Below are 15,148 nucleotides of genomic sequence, written 5' to 3' on the forward strand. Positions count from 1 at the left end.
TTTGGGTATATACTTAGGAGTGGAATTGCCAGGTCATATGGTTATTTCATGTTGAGATTTTTGAGGAACCACCAAATTGTTTTTCACAAGCAGCTGCACAATTTTACGTTTCCATCAGCGATGTATGAAGGTTCCAATTTCTTTACATTTTTGCCAACACTTGTGATTTTCTGTTTTTTAAATTAGAGCCATTTTAGTAGGTGTGAAGTGGTATCTCACTGTGATTTACATTTGCATTTCCCTAGTGATTAATGATGCGGAGCATCTTTTCACATGATTGGCCGTTTGTATATCATCTTCAGAGAAGTGTCTATTCAAGTTCTTTGCCAATTTTTGAATTGGCTGTTTGTCTTTTTGTTGTTGAATTGTAGTGGGTATTTGTCTATTTTAGATCTTATACCCTTATCAAATGTAAGATTTACAAATATTTTCTCCCATTCTGTAAGGTGACTTTTTACTTTCTTGATAATGTCCTTTGCTGCACAGTTTTTAATTTTGATGAAGTCTGATTTATTTATTTTTCCTTTTGTTTCTCATACTTTTAGTGTGATTGTTAAGAATTCATTGCCAAATCAAAAGTCATGAAGATTTACCCCTATGTTTTCCACTATGACTTTTATGCTTTTAGCTCTAGTATTTAGATTACTGATCCATTTTGAGTTAATTTTTGTATATGATGTGAAATAGGGGCCCAATTTCATTCTTTTGAATGTGGAAATTCAGTTGTACCAACACTATTGTTGAAGACTGTTCTTTTCCCTTTTGAGTAGATTTGGCATCCTTGTCAAAAGTTAAAGCAGCCTTAGATGTATGCGTTTATTTCTGGACTTTCAGTTCTATTCCATTGGTGTTTATGTCTACCCGTAAGCCACTATCAAAGTGCTTTGGTCACTGTAGCTTTATAGTAAGTTTTGAAATCGAAAATTTGAGTCCTCTGACTGTGTTCTTTTCAAGATTATTTTGGCTATTTGGAGCCCTTTGCCTTTCCATATGAATTTGAGGGATCAGCTTTTCCATTTCTGCAAAGAAGGCTGTTGTAATTTTGAGAGGGATCGCATTGAATCTGTAGGTTGCTTTGAGTAGTATTGCCATCTTAACAGTATTGCCTTTCTACTCATGAACATAGGATGTCTTTCCTTTTCTTTCAGCAACGTTTAGTAGTTTACAGTTTACAAGTCTTTCATCTCTTTGGTTAAATGTTTTCCTAAATATTTTATTCTTCAGAAGTTACTGTAAATGGGATTGCTTCTTACTTTCCTTTTGGGATTATTCATTGCAGGTGTACAGAAGCACAGCTAATTTTTGTGTGTTGATCTTGTACTCTGCAACTTTGCTAAATTCATTTATTAGATCTAGTAACTGTCTTGTACGTTCTTTGGAATTTTCTACATATAGAATCATGCCATTTGTGAATAGAGGTATTACTTCTTTCTTTCTAATTTGGTTGACTTTTATTTCTTTTTCTTGTCCAATTGCCCAGTACAGTGTTGAATAGCAATAGTGAAAGTGGGCATCCTTGTCTTCTTCCTGATCTTAGGGAGAAAACCTTCAGTCTTTCACTGCTGAGTGTGATGTTAGCTGTGGGTATTCATAAATGCCCTTTATCATGATGAGGAAGTTTCCTTCTATTTCTAGTTTTCTGAGTGATTTATCATGAAAGAGTATTATATTTTGTCATATGCCTTTTTGGGTTGATTGAGATGATCATGTGTTTTTTTTCCCCCCATTCATCAATGTGGTGTATTTCATTGATTGATTTTTCTCATGTGTAACCACCCTGCATTTCTGAAATAAATCCCACTTGGTCATGATACATAGTTATTTTGATATGCTGTTGGATTTGTTTGATAATATCATTGAGGGTTTTTGCATATATATTCATAAACAATATTGATTTGTAGTTTTCTTTGCTTTTGATGTCTTTTATCTGGCTTTAGTATTGAGGTTATGCTGGCCTTATAGAGTGAGTTACGAAGTGTTCCATCCCTTTCTATTTTTTTCATGAGTTTGAGAAGAATTGTTGTTAATTCTTTAAATGTTTGGTAGAACTCAGCAGTGAAGCCAACTGGTCCTGGACTTTTCTTCATTGGGAGGGTTTTGTTTACTGTCTTGATCTCTTTACTTGTTATAGGTCTGTTGAGATTTTCTATTCCTGAGTTTAGATAATTTGTGTTTCTAGGAATTTGCCCATTTTATCTAAGCTATATAATTTGTTGGAGTAAATTGTTCATAGTATTCTCTTACAATCCTTTATATTTCTGTAAAATCATTTATAATATCCCCTTTCATTTCTGATTTTAGTTATTTGTGTCCTCTTTCTTTTTTTTATTGTTAGTCTAGCTAAAGATCTGTCAATTTTGTTAACCTTTTCAAAGAACCAACTTTCAATTTCATTGATTCTATCTATTGTTTTCCTATTCTCTGTTATTTATACCACTCTGATTTTTATTATTCCCTTACTTCTGCTAGCTTTGGTTTTACTTTGCTCTTATTTTTCTACTTTCTTAAGGTACAGAGTTAGTTTATTGATTTGAGATCGATTTTTTAAATGTAAATGTTTATAGTTATATATTTCCCTTTGAATACTGCCTTCACTGCATCCCATGAGTTTTGTTTGTTTTTGGTTTTGGTTTTTTACCACCAGCATCCCCTTTAATAAAACGTGCACGATTTTATGACAGGGAAAATGGGAAGAGTAAAATATGACCATTCTAAAACCACAAAAAACCTTCTGTACATGTCTAGCACCTGGCAGAGGGGAGGGCAGGCAGTGCAGTAGCAGGCCGGAGCCAACCCTTTTTATAGATGATATCATAGTGTCCAGGTCAGTAGAGAAGTTAGACCTCAGGTTCTAAGCCCTTGAGGAAGATGTGTGTGTCAGTAGTGCCATAATCACTGCAGGACATGTACTCCACCTGGATGAAGACACTGAGGGCCTGAGTCAGTGTGATGATGTGGATGTGGTCACTCTCCTTGCACATGGCTTCCACTTCCTGATGGCAGAACTCCTTGACAGTTTTCCCACTTTCCATGAAGTGTTTGAAGAACTTGCTCTTAAGCTGCAGGTAGCTGAGGTGAGCAGCCCCAGATAGACCACCAGGTAATCAGAGGTACTCTGGTTTTTGAAGGAGGCCAACAGGTCTGCTACTGAGGTCAGCTTCTCTACCTGCTCAGTCAAGTTCATGGATATGTTATGGAAAGCCTCAACAGTGGACCTAGCCCTGGGACACCAGGTCCTCTTTGCTCTTAGCAGGCATATCCTTGAACCACTGCAATTCCTTCCTGTCATCCAGCAGTGCCTCCAGGTGGGAGAATCTGAAAGCTCAATAGAAGCAGTTCCCATCAGGCCTGATCTTGCCAATATATGACTACTTTTCGTGGAGTTCCTTGATCTCATGCTGCTAGACACTGTCATCATCCTCAGCATACTCTTTGCACAGAACTGAGAGCTCCAGGTGCTCAGAGACCAGAGGGTTCTGCACAGCATTCTCTTGCTGAATTCAGTCCTGCTGAGCCATGATGGCTTCAGCACAGACAAGACAGTTAACACCTTTGGACTTGCTGCCCAGATGTTTCTTCTTCTGCTCCATAAGTTTTTTTTTTTTTAACTAATTCATCTCTAATTATTTTCTAATTGCCTTTGTGATTTCTTATTTGACCCAATGGTTACTTAAGAGTGTGCTTTCCATATATTGGCGAATTTTCCAGTTTTCCTACAAAACTATAACTTCATTGTGATCAGACAATATATTTTGTATGATTTAAATGTTTTAAAATTTATTGAGGATTGTTTTGTGGCCGACTAATGTGTCTCAGGGTATGTCTCTTTGAGTTTATCCTACGTGGGATTTGTTGAGCTTCATGGCTTCATAGATTCATGTTTTTCATCAAATTTGGGAACTTTTCAGCCAGTATTTCTTCAAATATTTTTTTCTGCCCCTTTCTCTCTCTCATCTCCTGCAATCTGGAAATCAGATTTACCCCCTTTCCCTAAGGTTTGATGATTTTTTTGTTTGCTGAATGCTGTAGTAGTTCATTTGTTTGATGACTTCCCCAGACTGTTTTTGCAAAGGCTGTATTCCTTGTTGTGTGTGGCCACTGTGGTCTTTATACCTTAGCTTATGTTCAGCTAGAAGTTTGACATGGATTTCCTTGAATGCCAGTGCTGAACAAACAACACCTCTCCAAGTATTTTCAGGTTGACTCTATGCCAGGGCACTCCTTCAGCACTCAGTCAGGCTTGCACTGAGTGTAGGGATCGGTCTGATGTAAAAGCTTAGTGTATTCTCAAGTCATCTCTGAGTATTCATCATACTCTGGACATGCACATGGTTTTCTGTATTTCGCTGCATATATGCCTGCTTTTACATGTTCTAATTTGCTAAAGAAACTCTCCCCAGCTTTTGTTCTCAGGCCTTAGGTGGTCTTTTATATGTTTTGACTATAATCCTTTGCCCCAGGCAACTGAGGTTTGTTAGTTTGGCTTGCCGTGTTTTTGAGCAATACCAACTGTTTTTATGGCCTGATTTTCTAGTTAGGTGAAACAGAGGTGAGCACCTTGTACTAGTCCTTCAGGTCACACTTGGTGGATAATTTCTACTCTGCTCCCTGCTGAACCAGGGACCAGGGTCCTATGGTGGGAATCTGAACTGCTGCTGCTTTGATACCACCACCATTCTGGGGAGGGGATGGGGCGTGAGTGAGTAAAAATGCCACAAAGCTTTCCTACTGTTTCAAAGTTGCCTTTTTTTTTGTTCGACATCCACTTAGTTGCTATAAACCTTTGACTGTTTTCCAGAGCTCTGATAAAGTTGACTCTAACAATTTCTTCTTGTTTTTCAATGTTTTTTTGTGGGGAAATGAGAGCTTGGAGCTGTCTACTCTGCCATTTTGCCAATGTCACTCCCACTCTAAAATTAACCACTTCATTCTTTTGGAAAGGTTTAAGAGACTCCTACAATTTCAGAACTGGAGGAAGCTTTTGTGATCATGTAGTCTGGTAGTTTGTAACCCTTCTCCCCAGAGCACCAGGGGTTCCATGGCATTCCCCCAGGGACACTCAGAATGTTTGAGGCTCTTTACTATCACTCTCCTCCATTTTCACCTGTTATTCAGAGTTTGTCACTATTATTTTTATTTTTTTTAATGGTAAGTTTTCATTTGAATCAAGAATTTTTAGCTTAAAAAATTTTAGAAATCATTGATTCATATCAAGTGCTTAGTTCAGAGCTAGGCAAAGAAGGTTCAAGTTCCTTATTCAAAGTCATCAAGTTTCCCGGCTACTCAGCCAGGTGGCTGGACTAAGACATGTAGGCTTGCTTGGCAAGATAGTAACTTGGTGGCTTTGTTCCACAGTTAACTAGGGTAAAAGCACTGTGCTATGTAGGGGAAGGCAGGAGAAGGAGATTATTGTGGCAATTCTCAATCCTTTTCTAACATCCTGAACAATCCAGTTTTTGCTCCAAATGTGCATCCTCTCCCAGCACAGGTAGGTCTACAGTTGACCAGATTTGAATCTTCTTGGAGGGTAGCTTGTCAACTATCTATTGTTACTGTAGAATGCCTGCCTCACTTCTTTCACCGTTATCCCAGGGGTTAGCAAAGTATTTTTTTTTACCACATATATTTCTCTCCCCTAGAGGAGATATAGAAAATAAAATTTTCTCCATCTTGTTACATTTTCTGTTCCACTTATCTATGGCCACTAGCTCTGAATACGTAAGAATATTACATGGTGGTAGTGAAACTCTTTTCTGTTTTTCACTGTTTTTGAGCAATAGAAGGGAGCTTAAGTGATTACTGAGCAAGACATTGGTACCCAGGAAGAACATGGGACACCACACATGATATCAAGGTAGACCTAAAGAGAGGCTCTCTAAGGTTGGAGAATTTTCTGCTGAGAGAAAACAGCAGTCTTTGTTGGATGAATTTCACCTCAGTTCTTAGCAAGTGAGTTGATCTGCTTTACTTAACCACTCAGTCTCTCAGAGCCCTAAGATTCCATCTTTTGTAGTACAGGTAATTAAGTAATTTCTGATTCTGCATATGTTCTGAATGATGAATTTTATTTTCTTTTGTACAATTATATATATTTATATATGTAAATATATAATATTTATGCATATATACACATATTTTTATTAGTTGATTGTATAAAAGTATGAAAACATGGTAATATCACTCAGAAGTTTGTAGGAGCAGCAGTTTTCAATCCATGTAATATTATATCTAAATAGAAACAATCGCCTTGGCGGTTTTCTTGCTGACTGGTATATTGACATGATTATGATACCTCCAGCTGGCTTTTTCACACTGACAATTACACGCATGCCCCATGATACTTGATGCTCACAGAGCATAAAGAGGAAGGAAAACAGTGATCTTAGGTCCATGAGGGAAGGCTATAACCACGGACAAAGTAAGCAAACGGAAACCCAGCTAATTGAAAGGGAGGGTAGTTAAAATTTAGCAATGTTGAGTTGGGAATAGCATCAGTGTCAAAGGGAACTTGAATTTAGCTGGGTGATTGAAAAATCACATGGCAAATTATTTCTTCCTCTGAACTTATAGTACCAAAATAAGGCAAAGATTTTTCGCCCTGTGTCTTAGAAGGGGGTGTTTGGAACAAGTGGATAAAAGCTGTTACTTTCTAACATCAGAAGTAGATTTAATCATTTTGCATGTTTTAACTGTGACATTATAGGTATGTAGCTTTACGGTAACATGAACATTGGTGGCTTCTGTTTGAAGGTTCTAAGTATTTGACCTCTTTACCACCATGTAACTCCCTCCCCCACCCACAGTAATAATACTTCTGATTTTTAAGGTAAGGAATAATGGGTGTGTATTACATTAATAATAAAAAATGAACAGTGACATATTAAGGCAAAAAATACTAAAAATCCTCCTTTGCATGTTTCGCAGAGATAATTTGGAGTATGGTGGAAAGATCTTGAACTGGGAATTCAGAAAACTTGGATTCAAGTGTGCACTCTGCCACTTACCATGTGATTTTGTAAAGTTACTTTTCTTCTCTTAGCCTTTTTTCTCCCAACCCTAACACCCCCAATTTGCACTAAAGAGACAGGATCTACTCCCTGGTTTATTTTAAAATAATGTGTAGGGACCATTTGGAAAAAAATGATATGCAAATGATATAGATGGTGATGGTCTCAGCTAGAAACTAATGTTTTCAAAAATTATTATTTTGATATAGTACTTTACATTTTTTTAAAGGTGAAACAAGACCAATAACAAACAATGTTTTTACAAAAAAGCAAACATTTAATTACTGTTTTCACCTGAATTGGCAGTGAGGAATATTGGAAAAAAAGCTAAGTAGAAGCCAGAATCAACTAACTGCTGTCAACTAACAGAGCTTGTGTATGTTGCTTCAGACCCCTGAGTCTTTACTTTTTTATTATTCAAATGCAAATGCTCTATTTCCTAAGTTCCTTTAAAATGTTGGGACTTCGTTTTATCCTCCTTTATCCTATTGCCATTACCCCCATCCCTCCTTTGCACACGTACCTCTCTACCACTTCTTCTTTCTCCTGGCTAACTTTAACAAGGTCTTCATAACTCAGCTCAGATGTCATCTCTTTCAAGAATTCTTTAATTTCTCTTGGCAACAAGAGGCTGGCTTAACTAAGTCTCCTCAGTGTTATCTTAACACCTATACCTACCTATATCATTGGACTCTACTATTTGGTTATAAGTGTTTATATATCTTTTACCCCAACTACAATCTAAGACTCTTGAAGATAGGGTAATGTGTTGCTCATTTGGGGACTGGCATTTAGTAGATTTTTAATGAATGTTTCTTTAATGAGTGAATAAATGAATGAATGTATAATGTATGAGAAGCTCTTTGAAAAGAATAAAAGACAATGTGGAAATGATATTTTTCAAATATAACTACAGAAGGAAGGAGCATTTGTCTAGCGAAACAGTACTGTATTTGGAAATCAGTTTTTGGGCCATCTCTACTAATTTGGTGAGTAACTCCAGGAAAATCACTTAAGCTCTCAGCATTCAACTTCCCATCCAAAATAGGGCAATCTGCATTTCCCATTGCCTGATATTAGGAATGTCACAAAGGCCAAAATTAGAGCAATTACGTGATATCTGCTGGTTTTTTTAAAAATGAAGGTATGCTGTGTATTCTTGGGGGATACATTAACACCTGTTCATAATCAAATTGCTTTATACTCAAGATATTCCTGAAGTTTTCTCTAAACGATTTAAAATTAAATAACATTTTAAATGGACTGAAGGAGATTTGTATTTAAAGCATATTTTTGGTCTATACCAGTTTTATAGAGTGCGAAATCCTCTTGAAGGGGAACAATTATTTTTAATTTAGATTTGTAATTTGTATTTGTTTTGTAATTTAGAATTTTCTTGTGATAATCAACCTCTTAAAGCAGCACCCTCCTGTATTCCTCTGACTGTGTCTCCTCTTCTGTTTAATAAGCCATAATTGACTGGCAGTGGAGAAGAAATATCCACCACTGAACTGCCTTTATTGTCTTTGGAAAGCTGAACTTATATTCACGAACACAGCCTCTGTCCTGCAAACAATAATTTTCAGAATTGTGAACAGATATTTGTGTCTTTGAGAAATATGTAAATAAGCATTAAGGTGATGGTTCCAGGAACTTTGGGAAATCTTAAACTAAGACAAAAGGTACATCGCTCAATAATTCCCCAGAGAATTGGAGACTTTCTTTCTTTTTCTTTTTAACTGACCCCAGATGAGTAATTAATCCAGAGTTAGTTTCTCATGTAATTATGATGTTACTTACCCCTACTTTGTCAGGACACTTCTTGTCCTCACCTGGGCAAGAATGTAATTTAGGCTTTGCTTACTCTCCGATTAAGAATACAAACTAAATAGTGTTTAGATTTTCCTTGTTATGAAATTAAGGTGGAGCTGGGTTCCTTCTTAAGTGTCCCACTATGCTTCTGTATGAAATTCTGTCTCATGGGAGTGTGACACCTATGTCTTAATTGCTTCTTTTCTTTTTGAGTCAACTTGATTGAAGTATACTGTGTGTACAGTAAACTGTACCCATGTAATATCCTTGTAGTCACTACCACAATCAAGGTGCAGGGCATTTCGACCACCTCCAAAAGATCCCTCCTGCATCTTTGCAGTCATTTCTCATTCCATTCCAGCCCTAGGCAACCATGGATCTGCCTTCCATCACCGTAGATTAGTTTGCATGACTTTTTTCTTTTTTTTTTCCAATTGTTTTTTTGTTTTTTTTTTTTTAATTTTATTTATTTATTTATGGCTGTGTTGGGTCTTCGTTTCTGTGCGAGGGCTTTCTCTAGTCGCGGCAAGTGGGGGCCACTCTTCATCGCGGTGCGTGGGCCTCTCACTATCGCGGCCTCTCTTGTTGCAGAGCACAGGCTCCAGACGCGCAGGCTCAGTAATTGTGGCTCACGGGCCTAGTTGCTCTGCGGCATGTGGGATCTTCCCAGACCAGGGCTCGAACCCGTGTCCCCTGCATTGGCAGGCAGATTCTCAACCACTGCGCCACCAGGGAAGCCCCATGACTTTTTTCTTGAGCCCACCTTCTTGAGGTTGAGTTCTTTCATGAGGAGATAAACTATATGGTTGGGAGGAAGGAGAAGGCAGAGCTGAGGCATCTATTCAAGTAAATCGCTTCAGATCTGATAAGCACTAAATTTTGTGGAAGCAAGGTTTATCTGAAGTCATAGGCTGGTAGTTACCTTTAGAACATGGTTAACCAAGAACAACAAAATTGGAATGAAATTTACATTTGGGCCATTTAATTCAGAAACATCTAGGAGGAAGTTCAAGGTTTCCAGCCACTTTGATGAAGTAAGTTTTCCATTCCTCATATGAACTTGGTCCCATGCTTTTAGCCATCACTAAGCTAAATGGGCTATAATATTTATTTTTTACATGTTCACCATTCAGAAATGAGGTGGTGGTTGTCCTTTGTGTAAACTTACAGGATATAAACACTTATTTTTAGGAGTGCAGAACTTTGTTGTATTTAAATTTTGAAGGTGGTCAAGGTACAGGGCCAAGATTTCTCATCTCCATTTGACCTTTGCATGATAGTTCTGACCACTGGACGTTTAACTTTTTATGGCCAGGAGTCAAGTGCTGTTGGTGAAATGTTTGCAAAAGGATTGGCATGAAACTGCCTCACTAGTATTTTATGCTTGTGCCACAGTCCAGAAATAAACATTACATTTCTTTCTCTAAATATATTTGTGTCCTGGATAGCCAACTGACAACTATTGTCTTTTTTTTTCCCCCCCAGTTAAATAGCAATTGTTCTGGATGAAGGAATGACACTGTTTAAAATACTTTCACGCTAAGAGTCTCCTGGTAGGAAGGAAAATAGATTTCCAGTCTTAAGAATAAAATGGCCCTATTCAATGTCAGTCTTATGACTCTCCTCCCCCCACATTAAAATTTCGTTAAATTGGGCTCTAATCTGTTTCAAAGCAAAGTTGAGAAGTTCCTATATCAGGACTGTCGTAGATACAGGTATCTTTCCAGCTTATAGAAGTACCTTTTTCTTGCTAATATTTAGTGGAAGAAGTGATATTTAACCTTTGGATGCCAGGGTTTCCTTTATTCTTTTCAAGGAGGTTTAATTAACCCATCTCTTTTTTCATTTACCCTATTGTTTGGAAATTTCTGGGAACATAATTTACTTAAAGCAGTAAGTCAGATTTTTTTCCTCTCTGCTCTTTTATAGGCGAGAACTGTAGTATATGCAGATTATTGAGAGAGGAAAAATAATATCTGAAAAGGTGGCTTTCTTAAAAGACACCAGTAGCATTAGTGTCATGTCTGAAGCACCCATTTGTGTCAACTGTAGAGACCTTTCAATGGAAAATTGTGCAGTGCTACCTTTTAAAGTATGAAATGCTAATTTGGGATTTACAGTTTTTGAACTGGAGGGCTGCATTTTGCATGGGATTTTGTTTAATTTCCCAGTGAAAAAAGGCATTTGAAACACAACTGCCTACAGCCAACTGTCAACAAAAATCAACTGTAATAGCACAGAGCCTGTCACTGATGTATGTGGTGATGTGGTAATCTTCTCAATTTAGCTGGATATTTCTCCTTCGTACAAAATAGCTGAAAGTCTTGCTAGGCATTTATGAATATCGGGAGGTATTATTAGGCTGATAATGGGGCCAGATTAAGGAAGTGTACACTGGTTCCAAGTGTCCGTTAAAGAGACACAAAATGGAATGGTGCTTGGCCCTCAGTGTAAGGGAATCTTCGCGTTTCAGGTTTGCTTAAGATTTGGGCGATAGCAAGCTGAGTTCCATCTGCCGTGAAAGTGGCTTTCTGGGGAAAAAAATAAAGTTGTTATGCTATTTTTCCCCCAGAAATCTGTTATTGTTTATCAAGAGGGTGAAATTAAAAATCTCTAAAAATGGAAGTGAGGAGGACAAACTAGGGAAATCTCCTGGGGTGAGACTGGCCAGTGTCCTTCTCCCTTAGGCATTGAGAGCCAGTGGTTGAAGGCTGGCATCTTTTCCCTCTCAGTCATGACTCTCTTGGAGCTGGGAGAAGAGCATTCTTCTGGAGTGTCTGTATTTTAGTAGTGGGACCCCCTTGGATTCTACATAACAACTGGCAAATGCAAGGCAAAAAATAAAGCTGCGTGTAACCTATTCTTTGGCAAGGCACAAAGTTGGCACTTATTAATAGTTGTCATCAAAACATGGCATTAGTGAAGCTTCTCATATCAAAAGGGAATTTAGAATCAAATAGCACTTTATGTTATCAGTTACTATTTTTCTAATTTAGTATTTAAAATGAGCCATATTCAGATCTGGCCACACCATTTACTAGCTCCATGGTAGCCCATCTCTCTGTGATTAAGTTTCTTCATCTCAAAATTGGATTAATAATCATGCCTACCTTATAGGGATTTTGTGAGAGTTAAGTTACCTAGTAGATATAAAGAGCTTATAAAACTGCTTGACATATAATAAGCATCATATGATTTGTTATTATTATCACCATCATCAATACAAGCAACATATTCACTGTTATCAAGTACTCATGCTAAAAGGATGGAAAGTGGAATATACTAGCACGTATACTACATAACCTATTGTGAAAGGTATATTCATTTTTCTTAATCATTATGTTTTTTTAAAAAATTATTATTTATTTATTATTATTTTTTTTGGTTGTGTTGGGTCTTCGTTTCTGTGCGAGGGCTTCCTCTAGTTGCGGCAAGCGGGGGCCACTCTTCATCGCGGTGCGCAGGCCTCTCACTATCGTGGCCTCTCTTGTTGCGGAGCACAGGCTCCAGACGCGCAGGCTCAGTAGTTGTGGCTCACGGGCCCAGTTGCTCCGCGGCATGTGGGATCTTCCCAGACCAGGGCTCGAACCCGTGTCCCCTGCATTAGCAGGCAAATTCTCAACCACTGCGCCACCAGGGAAGACCAATCATTATGTTTTTATATATTGGTGGAAGACAGGAGTGAACCACATTATCTGAGCTACATGTAATATGTTCTAAGATACTTATAAATAGCACCGCGGCTAATAGGAACTTGACAGTGCCATGCCCTGTTTTGTGCACTGCCTGCCCACTGCCCCTTTCTCTGAAGCTCTGCCCTTCTGCAGCTCCTGCTTCCCATATGACCCTGATCTATTCTCTTCCCTGCTTGTCTTGGCCAATGATGATAGACCAAGGATGGACCTCTGACGGAGGGGTGTGGCCCCAGAGAGGCATGTCAGTGACATGGTACACCTCTAAAAAAGAGCTAGATTGAGCCAATCCAATTCCTTTCTCTGCAGTTCTGTGATTGTGCACCGAGGTACCATTGTTGATTATCAGCAGGTGCCCAAATTCAAAAGCTATGAGATGGAAGGGGGAGTAGGGTTAGATGTGGCCTTGGCAGTTATGTACAAATTAAAGCTATGAGAAAACAGTGGAGCAAAGAGAAAAGCAACCACACCATGAGAGAGAATCTCTGAGGCTGCATGTTTTTCTCTGTTTCCTGAGCTCTCACAACTGGCTCTGCAGTTTTTCCAGATTCCATGAGACCTCTTTATTTCCCTACAACAAAATTCCCTTCCTCTCAACTTCCCACTAGTGTGAGAGGGTTTCTGTTCATTGCAACCAGTTAGGGCACAGAGGGTCTAAGGTTTCTTGTGTGAGTAGGAAGTAAAGTTTTCTGCTAACAAGTAAAAAAATACTGCATGTAGTAGAATTAAAATAAAACTGAAAGTGGTCAGTGAGGGAAATTTTTATTTTCCTTATTCAAAGTCTTAGGAGTGAAGGGGTGCTAGAAAGAAGGGGATGGACAATTATCTCTAGGTTCTAATGGACTGACAAGATCTCTGCACACACGGTGATTACTTTTTAACGGAGTAGACAGATAATCAACAAGAAAATATAAGATGGTAACATGGTAATCATAGACTGAGAGGAGTTTTATGAAGGAAATAAGGAGTAAAATTAGGAGATCCATTGGAGGCTTAGTGAAGTGTATTCCTTATTAGCATTAAATTATGTTGTTGGGTAACTGCCAGTGATCTCTGAGTAAAAAATTCCCATATGACCTTGATTCATTCTCTTCCTCTGCTTTGGCCAGTGATGAAGGGCCAGGGATGGGTCTCTGATGGAAAAGTGTGGCCCAAGACAGGCATAGGTATAGATACAGATATATACTGGATCAACATATACTCCACTCCTAACAAGACATAAAGCTTTTCTTTTATATCAAAGATGATACCCAAACCCATCAATGTACGACTGAGTTTTTCTTCTCTATTTGGAACAGATTTGGATGGTGGATAATGGAACAATCATTTAATGAGCCTACCTTCTACTAGGCAATGTGCAATATCTTTTTCACAACTTTCTAATTTAATGGACAAAGCCACCTACTCTCACCTTGTAATCATTGACATTCGTGTGCAGTGACTACCTGGGATTCAGGCTTCTGTCTGTATCTGTTCTGGACCAAAGGGTGCTTTAATATGCTGCTTGTTTCTTCTAGCCTCAAGTTCTGGCCTGAATACAGACTTTAATGAGCAATCCATATATAAATAATTAGTATAAAAGAAGAATTAGCTATCATTACTCAGTTGCTTTTTTTCTTTTTAGAAATGATTTGCTTTTCAATTTTAAGTTTTCCAACTATTTGGATGGAGATTCAGGTTGGAGAGAAGAAGTGTTTCTTTGTTTTCATTATCACTTCCTGCTAAAACTCACATAGTTAATTTCCAGAGTTAGACATCCCCTTGAGTACTCATGATATGAAGTAGAGAGATTGCTGCTCTGTGGCTTTAAGATCATTGAATAACCAGAATAAACCACCTACAGGGTACCAGACCCATAGTTGTAAAAGCAAAGAGGGATCTAGAGCATTGGAAAGGGAATACACCAAGCACAAGTTTGCAGTTACGAAGCAACAGAGTTTACCGAGCGTGGAAAATTCTCTCACTAAATGGATGAACAGTCCTCTGAGTTCTTCCCAGGATGCCAGACAAGTGGTCTCAGCAAGAACTTTCTCTTCTTCAGGATTTTTATTTTAAAGAAAAGAAGGTTAGACAGATACAGGCACACTGACAAGTAAAGCCTTTGGATGGAGAAGTGAGGCCAGGAGCAGCATGCGCTGCTTCTCCAGAGGATGAGTATTGACTGCTTGCAGTGTTTCTCCAGGGTGCTGACCTTGGCATCCACATGGGTCTTTGGTTATGATATTCTTAGTGCTTCTTTACTGTGCACTTTTTATTCAAAGGTACTTAGGTATGATGATAAGAAAATGCAATCACCGCCTCCCCCATTGTCCATCAGAAATGACATGTCATGAATAATTATTTCAGGCAAAGTGGTGATACTTCTTCCTCACAGTCACATTTTATCCCAGTGAGAAGATTTGTATCTACTTCTCTCCATAGACTTAGGCTCGGGCAAAGTATGACACCAGTGCGCATATTTCTTCTCATGAGGTCAGTATTCTCTGATGTTTGTCATACATTTATTCAACAAATACTGATCCAGAGCCTACTTTGTGCCAGAAACCACTGGAGATGCAGCAGTAAACAAGACAGACAAGGTCTTTGCTCACATGAGATTCTAGTGAGGAAGCCAGATCATCAAGTAAATATAAATAA

The 15,148-nt window shown here is 38.3% G+C and overlaps 1 pseudogene; it reads right to left on the reverse strand.

Annotated features, from left to right (window-relative positions):
• Positions 1–2,741: 2,741 nt before the first annotated feature.
• LOC103017690 (ubiquitin thioesterase OTUB1-like) lies at positions 2,742–3,590 on the reverse strand (annotated as a pseudogene).
• Positions 3,591–15,148: the final 11,558 nt, after the last annotated feature.

Source organism: Balaenoptera acutorostrata, chromosome 12, assembly GCF_949987535.1.
Source record: "Balaenoptera acutorostrata chromosome 12, mBalAcu1.1, whole genome shotgun sequence".
NCBI classification, from domain to species: domain Eukaryota; kingdom Metazoa; phylum Chordata; class Mammalia; order Artiodactyla; family Balaenopteridae; genus Balaenoptera; species Balaenoptera acutorostrata.